This window comes from Dendrobium catenatum, unplaced genomic scaffold (assembly GCF_001605985.2).
Source record: "Dendrobium catenatum unplaced genomic scaffold, ASM160598v2 fragScaff_scaffold_1595, whole genome shotgun sequence".
Taxonomy (NCBI): Eukaryota; Viridiplantae; Streptophyta; class Magnoliopsida; order Asparagales; family Orchidaceae; genus Dendrobium; species Dendrobium catenatum.
In genome coordinates, this window is record NW_021320057.1 from 2,356,280 (window position 1) to 2,365,127 (window position 8,848).

Sequence of the window (8,848 nt, forward strand, 5' to 3'; positions counted from 1 at the left end):
ATAATATTAGCTGAATTATCAGAACTATCGTAGTGTAAGGTTTGTGTTAATCTACATTTAAGACCATCCAAGGGGGTTGTTATTTGAACTTGAATGGCATGATTTCTTCCATTCATATAGGTGTGAGCGAAATCATTCATAGTACTTAGCTCTCCACCAAAAATAAGCATCGATCATGAGTTTTCTACACTCATCCTAAAATTTAATCATGTTGGGTAGAAAATATATACTACTGTTATTGCAACACTAATCAAATGAATATTATAAATATAATATGTTAAATTTTGAAGGAGATATTATTTTCAAATTATTTATATTTTAGTAATCTCTTGTGCTTATAAAATTGATAAAAAAATGTAAAAAAATTAAATAAATAAATAAAACATTAATGAGGGTTAAACAATCTAACCTAAACCATAAAAAACTGATTGCATGTTAAAGAAAATTACAATCTCTTGTCATTAGTCAGAAATATATTAATAAACTACACCAATATATTCATTGTATGAATTTTTTATTAGAGTTAAAACAGTAATAAATAAATGATAGTATTATTCATAAGAAATAAAAATAAAAAAATAAAATTTGCCCAAAATTTATAGACCATATAGTTCATGTAAGTCAAGTGAGATAAAGTTAAATTTACTTTGAATAAAGTTGAATTAATATGTTGAACGCGCACAATGTTTAGTATTAATTAATTAATTTCAAATAAATTATATTCAAATATAATGAAATTAATTTTAATTTTGGGCCTTAAAAATTGAGCAGCCATAAAAAAAAATTAAATTTATTTTAATTTTGAATGTGCATAAAGTTGAGTACTAATTACTTAATTTGTTAATTTTAAATAAGTCATATTCAAATATAATGAAATTAATTGTAACTTTGGGACAAAAAAATGAGCTACAATAAAACACATTTATAATTATTTCATTCTTTAATCATTAAAATTTTAATAACCATGAAACGAATTTAGAATTTAAATTATAATTACAAGCCTTTGTGGGTTCCAAAAATCCGGCCCCGGCCTCCCGCAATACTTTTATTCGGGGGAGTTTTAATGGAACTAAGTTCTGGAGTAATTTTTGAAAGGCATCATGTATTTGTAGATAAGTCACTACCCAAAAATTTTGGTTTCCTATAGGCGTAAGCCCCTATAGTTAATTACCCCTCCCAAAACGAGAGAGAACTTTCGATTAAGGCTAGTCATCAATCATATATGTAGAAAGTATGTGTTATTTAGCATACATTAGCAGCATGGGTGTGGTATTTGGATGTGTGATATTTAAAATTGAGAATTTTATCATCTTACAATTAAAGCGGATGGTGGGGGAATAGATGAACCCGATCAAGATTTCATGGTTTCGTTGTCCCAGGCCATTATGGTCCCTAGTATACTTAGTTAGATGAGGTAGTTGACTCAACCTGATGGAAGGATCCTTGTCGGCAACCATGGGTTGCGTCGTCCAAGGGTACCTTATAGACTTGGTGGGTGTTTGTCTAAGGGGACAAATTTGAATCCACCTTAGCTAATAGAAGGATTTGTGCCCGATCGATCATATCATATTGATTCATATCACAAGAATTTGATGCCACTAAGGAACATATTGGTTATGGCCATAACCGTTATCTTGTAGTGCTATTTGATGGCAAAACCACTCGGTTCAGAGGGTCCCATGTCATAATTGTTTATCATATGGTGTCATTTAGAGGCAAAATCGTCAGTCAGAAGACATGTACCACATCCTTACTAGCAGAAGATTATTTTGAGAATGGAACTTAGTGATATTTTCGACTAGGCATTAGCTTTATATGAGCTGAAATAAATTTCAATTTGTCCACCCCAACAAATTGTTGCAGATGGTGGATGGATTTTGCTTTAAGTGCTTTGATGGTTGAATTTAAATTTTAAATATTTGAATTTTGATGATTTTTGAATTTTCGTGGGTATTTTGGTGGAGCTTTGAATGTTGGAATAACCCCTCCAATTGATATCTACATTCAACACGACCATCATCAGAGTATTTATGGGTCATTTTCATTTATGGATTGAACCTTGTCGGCTTTGTCAAGTTATCGATAGAGGATAAGGCTTATTGCTGGCTTTGTGGTTTTGTTAATGAATTTTTTTTGTTGGAGGCCTTGAAGGCCTTATATGAATAAATAAAATATATATTCTGATCGACACCTTAATAATTTTTGCCTTATCAACTCCTATTTACCCACATAGAAGGATTGGGCTCAAAATATATTTATTTTTTGATCTGTGTAATATCCCTAGACGCGTGTGTATCCAAAATATACTTGTCGGGGCCCATACTATATATTAATAAATATTAATAGTAATTATATTAAATATTAATAATATCATTAACATAAATCTAATATATATTACATATATGAGAGAGTTGTAGGTGTCGGTCAAGAGAGAGGGACGGGTCGAGCGGCTTAAGGAGTTCAAGTAAGGAGGAGGGATCACAGTCAAATGGAGGAAGCTCTCTCTCTCTCTCTCTCTCTCTCTCTCTCCCCTCTCCTCTCCTCTCCTCTCTTGATTGTAAGAGTTGGATATAAGTGGAAAAATTAGGGTTAGACTGGTTGGAGTTTGGCCAATTAACTGGAGATAGGGTTAGGGCAGTAGGAAGGTTGATCGGCTCTGGCGAAGGGAAGTGATGAGGTTAGCTTGATTCAATGAAGGTGAGGTCGACTAGGTTTGGCAGAGCAGTGGAGGTCGCATATGGGGCAGAGGTTGGATCAAGCTGTTGAGTTCGGTAGGGTACAAGTATCGTGAGTGAAGGTGTCATCTTTGGCTTGGAGGAAGATGTAATGGAAGAGAAGGGCGACGGTTGATGGATAAGCCAGAGCAGAGAGGAGAAAGGGTGGCTTGGATGAGTTTAGGAAGAAGAGGTGGAGGTTGGGAGTTCTCAGCATGTGTTGTGATTTCGCATGTGGGGAGAAAAGGAGCGGAGGGGGAGTTGGAGTTCGAGTGTTCTGCGAGAAGCTTGCGGAAGGGAGATAAATTGGGAGCTTTACATGTGCTTTTATCAATGTTAACCAAATTCACTGGATCGAGGCGAGCATGATGAAGCGATTGAATTCGATGTTTTTTGCACTGGGAGTAGGGTATGGGGTATTATAGATGCAACTGTATTTGACAAGGTCTGAGCTATTGCAAATCTGATTTTATAGATTATGATTTTGATGATAACAAACACTCTTGTTTCTCTATGACTACCTTACCTACTGACATTTTAGGTCCACAAGATCAGACAACAATTAGAACAAGCTCAATATTCGGTAGACTAGGTCTGAGTCAGTTTATACCTTTTTCCTTTCTTGAGTCTATTGTAATTGGTGTGGCTTCTGATGCTAGGTAATCTTACACACACACACACACCTTGGAAGAATTTTTGACTGTTCCCTAGAGTTTACTGTTTTTGGTAACATCATCCGGGATGATATTTATATCGGCCTGAACAATCGGTTTAAAAATAGAAACCCTAATTAGGAAATCCTGGTTAAGGCAGTCGTCATTAAGCACATCGTCCTGGACGATTTTATATCGGCCAGGACAATAGGCTTAAAATAGAAAGAATCAGCTGCCAGATTTATTTAGGAATTACTTATTTTTGGACATCATCAAGGGCATCATTTTGGATGATCCAATATAATTTTACCTAAATTAATCTGGTATTTAAGGAAAGAAATTAAGACTTGATTGCACGATCAAATCATCTTGGATGATCGCAGGATCGTCCTGGACGATATGGGACGATACGCTGGATGATATGAACAAATTTCTTCTAATTGTCTCAGATCGTCCTGGCTAATTAGGCTTATTTTGCATTGATCGTATAGGACGATATTAGTATCATCCTGGATGATAATGTCATCAAGTTGCAATTAATGAGCTCATTTTGAGTTCTTCTATTTAAGCTTTATCAAGACACTTTGTAAGTGTCTTTGGCAGCCATTGTAGCTTCGTTCTTTTGGGGGAAACTTGAAGAGAGAGCTTGAAAGAGAGAGAAGAAAGGGTGGAGTTTGAGAGAGGGAGAAGATTCTTGGAGGGGGACTCAAGGGAGTGTGGAGGGGAATTCCATACGGTTGCTCCGGCAAGCTTGGACCTTAGTACTATCGGATTCAAGGCTTATCTTGAGGAAAGTTCACGAAAGAAGAAGATCTCTTTGGTGTCAAAGGACGTGGCTACTCCGCCGCACCGAGGAAGGTGGAAGTGATTTTGTAAGGGCTTCTCTGCCTAGCTGTGGGGGCTAAAGGAGAGACACTTAGTTTAATGCAATACTCGGAGGGTGCCTCCGAGGAGTGGACGTAGGTCAAGGTTTGACCAAACCACTATAAATCTGGTGTGTTCTTTCCTTTATTATTTATACATTTAATTTTCGCATTGTGTTTTCTTTGTGATGAATTTTAGATTTGGTTTTTATTACGAAAGTTTTTTTAAAATACCAATTCACCTCTCTCTTAATTTACCATGGGCTAGTTTATAAGGGCATAACATCCCTAACGAACTTTCAAGTGGTATTAGAGCGAGATTTATAAAAATAAGTTTTTGAAAACTTTTGAATTTTGATATATGGCTAATTTTTCTAATCGTAATGTTGCGGAAGGTTATTCAATCACCAGACCACCTTTATTTGAAAATATTACTTTTGATTTTTGAAAAATTTGCATGTCTACTTTCTTACAATCAATTGAATGTGGCAAATGATTTTAACTAGTTATTCTTTACCGTCACGTATTTTAGATGGAATTAAACTGATATTCCTTTTAATCAATGGAATAGGGAAGAACAAATCAATGCTCAATTGAATGCAAAATCTTTAAACTATTTTTTATATGCTTTAAATTCTGAAGATTGTATGTTAGTTTTCACGTGCACTACTGGTAAGAAAATTTGGGATAAATTACACATCATATACGAAGGCACTAGTGAAATCAAGCAATCCAAGTTGAATATTTTAATGCATGATTATAAATTTTTTTGCATGAAATCTTATGAGACGATCTTAGACATGTATACTAGGTTTATTCAAATTGTTACATCATTACATGCTTAAGGAAAGGAGTTTTCAAACTTTGAAAAAGTCAAAAAAATCTTCGTTGTCTACTTGATAAGTTCGATGCCAAAGTTATTGCTATTTGTGAATCAAAAAATTTGAATGAGTATTCTATTGATAATTTGATTGGCCCACGCATTGCCTACGAACAAAGTTTGGGTCAAAGACTTTTGGATGCAGGTGAAACGATAATACTAAATGCTGAAGATATGGAGAAAAATGGCTTAGTTGGTAACGAAAGCGATGACTTATCAAGCAAATTGGAAAGCTCACTAAAACATAGCATCAACAAAAGTGGAATAAAGGTAAAAAAAGTAGGAATGTTAAGATTTCTTCTAATATTATTTGCTTTGGATGTAGGAAATCTAGACATATGAAAAATCAGTGCCATAATTTGAGAACTCGTCCTGGAAGAGAAAAGGCTAAAGCTAAACAAATTATAGAAAGGACAAGTAATGTAAAGCAAAAAAACTCCTGGGCAGACCTACCTTTTGAATCATCAGACCAAGAGCAAGATATTGTTTAAATTATTTTGTGTGCTTTATTTTTTTGTGTTTGCATATTTTGTTCATTTTTTATGTTTTTATTATTATTTTTTTTCATTCATTATTTCTTTTCTTTTCTTTTTCTTCTTCGTTAAATTTTTAATTTTGTTTTTACTTTTTTTAAATAGTATTTTATATTTTAAAAAAAAAATAAAAATGAAAAATATATCTCCTATTTTTTTTTTTAAATTCTTATATAAGTTATGGCTGACTTCACTAAAAATAGTTAAAGGAAAAAAACTCATGATTTTGACTCTCAATCTCTATTTCCTAAAAGAAGTTATTCTACTTTTGATTTAAAATCTTTATCATATTTTAAATTAAATTTTGAAACTGAATTTTTGCATCTCCCTATATTTTATCTATCGCATAGAAATCTTTTGCAAGTTGTTGAATCTACCTCATAATTTTCCTAATCAAGTAGTTCATTGTGTCAATAGAATGAGTTTACTTTTATTTTTAAAATTTCATAAATGTAGCATATTAAAAAAAAGTCCAATGACGCCAAATAAAAAAAAAGGGTGGCCAATGACGCCAAATCAAAAGACGCGTAATGATGCCAAATTGAGAAAGTTGCACAAAGTGTATCAAAATAAAAAGGTGTGCAATGTGTGCCAAAAAAACTGTCAAGAGACAAAATGAGCCCACAAAGAGTATGCTTATTTTTTCTGTATTACTTAAAGCTTAAGAAAATCCCTTGATATTTTTTATACTTGATTTTGAAAATCATGATTCTTGATTCACCAATTTTGGTATTAATCTTCTATTAGATATGTTTTATGAAATGAGTTTTGAAAAATCAGTATTTCTTTTTATAATTTATTCCTTGATTTAGATTTTGGATTAAAAAGTTTTTTATCCTTGAAAAAGAACTTGAGCTTGGATTAATAATTTCTTAATTTCTTACCTTTATTGGATTATGTGATGTCAATTCATTCCTTACTAAGTTTTTTATAAAATTAAGGCATAACTTTTTCTATTTTAAGTTTTTTCGTGCCCCTTCTCTTTTGGATAATATCAAAGGGGAGAACGTACTGTTGTATTTGTTTCATATTATTGTGTTTATATCTTTTTTTTTTCTTCTTTCAAAAATTAAAAAATAACAAATTTTTTTATTTACCCTATTTTTAAAGTTTTATTTAAGTAAGGGGGAGATTAGGCGAAAATATTTTCTTTTTGTAAATTCAACTAGTAATGTTTGTCATCACCAAAAAGAGAGAGATTGTTGCGAATCTAATTTGATGGATTATGATTTTGATGATAGCAAATAGTCTTGTTTCTCTACGACTACCTTGCCTACTGACATTTTAGGTCCACAAGATCAGACTGGAATTGGAACCAACTCAAGATTGGGTAGACTAGGTCTGAGTCAGTTTGTACCTTTTTTCCTTTCTTGAGTCTATTGTAATTGGTGTGGCTCATAATGCTAAGTAATCTAGCACACACACACCTTGGAAGAAATTTTGACTGTTCCCTAGAGTTTACTATTTTTGGTAACGTCATCCGGGATGATATTTATATCGGTCTAGATGATCGATTTAAAAATAGAAACCCTAATTAGGGCATCCTGGTTAAGACAGCCATCATTAAGCACATCGGCCTTGACGATTTTGTATCGGCCAGGACGATAGGCTTAGAATAGAAAGAATCAGTTGCTAGATTTATTTAGGAATTACTTATTTTTGGACATCATCCAGAGCATCGTTCTGGACGATCCAGCATAATTTTGCCTAAATTAATCTGGTATTTAAGGAAAGCAATTAAGACTTGATTGCACGATCAAATCTTCCTAGACTATCGCAGGATCATCCTGGACAATACGCTGGACGATATGGGACGATACGCTGGACGATATGAACAAATTTCTTCTGATCGTCTCAAATCGTCCCGGCTGATTAGGCTTATTTTGCACTGATTGTACATGACGATATTAGTATCATTCTGGATGATAATGTCGGCAAGTTGCAATTAATGAGCTCGTTTTGAGCTCTTCTATTTATGCTTTGTCAAGGCACTTTATACTTGTCTTTAACAGCCATTGTAGCTTCGTTCTTTTGGAGGAAACTTGAAGAGAGAGCTTGAAAGGGAGAGAGGAAATGATGGAGTTTGAGAAAGGAAAAAGATCCTTGGAGGGGGACTCAAGGGAGTGTGGAGGGGGATTCCAAATGGTTCCTCCGGTGAGCTTGCACCTTAGTACCGTCGGATTCAAGACTTATTTTAAGGGAAGTTCACGGAAGAAGAAGATCTCTTTGGTGTCAAAGGACCCGGCTACTCCGCCACACTGGGAAGGTTGAAGTGATTTTGTAAGGGCTTCTCCGCTTAGCTGTGGGGTCTAAAGGAGAGACACTTAGTTTAGTGCAATACTCGAAGGGTGCCTCCGAGGAGTGGATGTCGGTCAAGGTTTAACCGAACCACTATAAATCTGATGTGTTCTTTCCTTTATTATTTCTACATTTAATTTCCACATTGTATTTTCTTTGTGGTGAATTTTGGTTTGGCTTTTTTATTGTAAAAGATTTTTTAAAATACCAATTCAGCTCTCTCTTAATTAGCCTTGGGCTAGTTCATAAGGGCCTAACATCCTTAACAAACTTTCATGAGCATGAAATTGAGATGACCTGCTAGAGGTATGATTTAAAAATTTTGTTTTTTTATTTTTTTGGTTTTGTCTTCTTGAGTCACGTTTATTGTATGTTGATTAAACATGGAGATCTCTAAATATTTGCTCTAGATGTCACACTGAGGGTTCTATTTAGTGGATCTCCAAAAGCTTGTTTGGATGTCACGCTGAGATTTTATAGATCTCGAAGAGTCTATCTGTGTGTCTTTATAGATCTTTAGATGCTCTTGTAGTCAAAAAAATTGATCAACATGTTGGGTCTTATCAAGTAGAGACTCATATGCAAGTGATAGAGTACTTTATACTTAGGTACTTATAGTTTCACTTTGTAGATTATAGTATATATTATCTCCACTTTTTGTTCTTCTTTTGTCACTAATGTCACATTAATTTCTAGCATTTTATAAGTGCTTGCATCTTTCTTTACAGTAATCATATTTAAATGTAATATTTATGTTGTATATTGCTGATATCGCTCGAGATTCATCTGAATTTTACACATTCATTAGCTGGTGGGACTTTGTTGTCTCTTGTATTGATTGTATATTACTCAAATTATACTTTTTATTTATGGCACATTTAGTTTACAAGGGCTATTTCATTCTTCC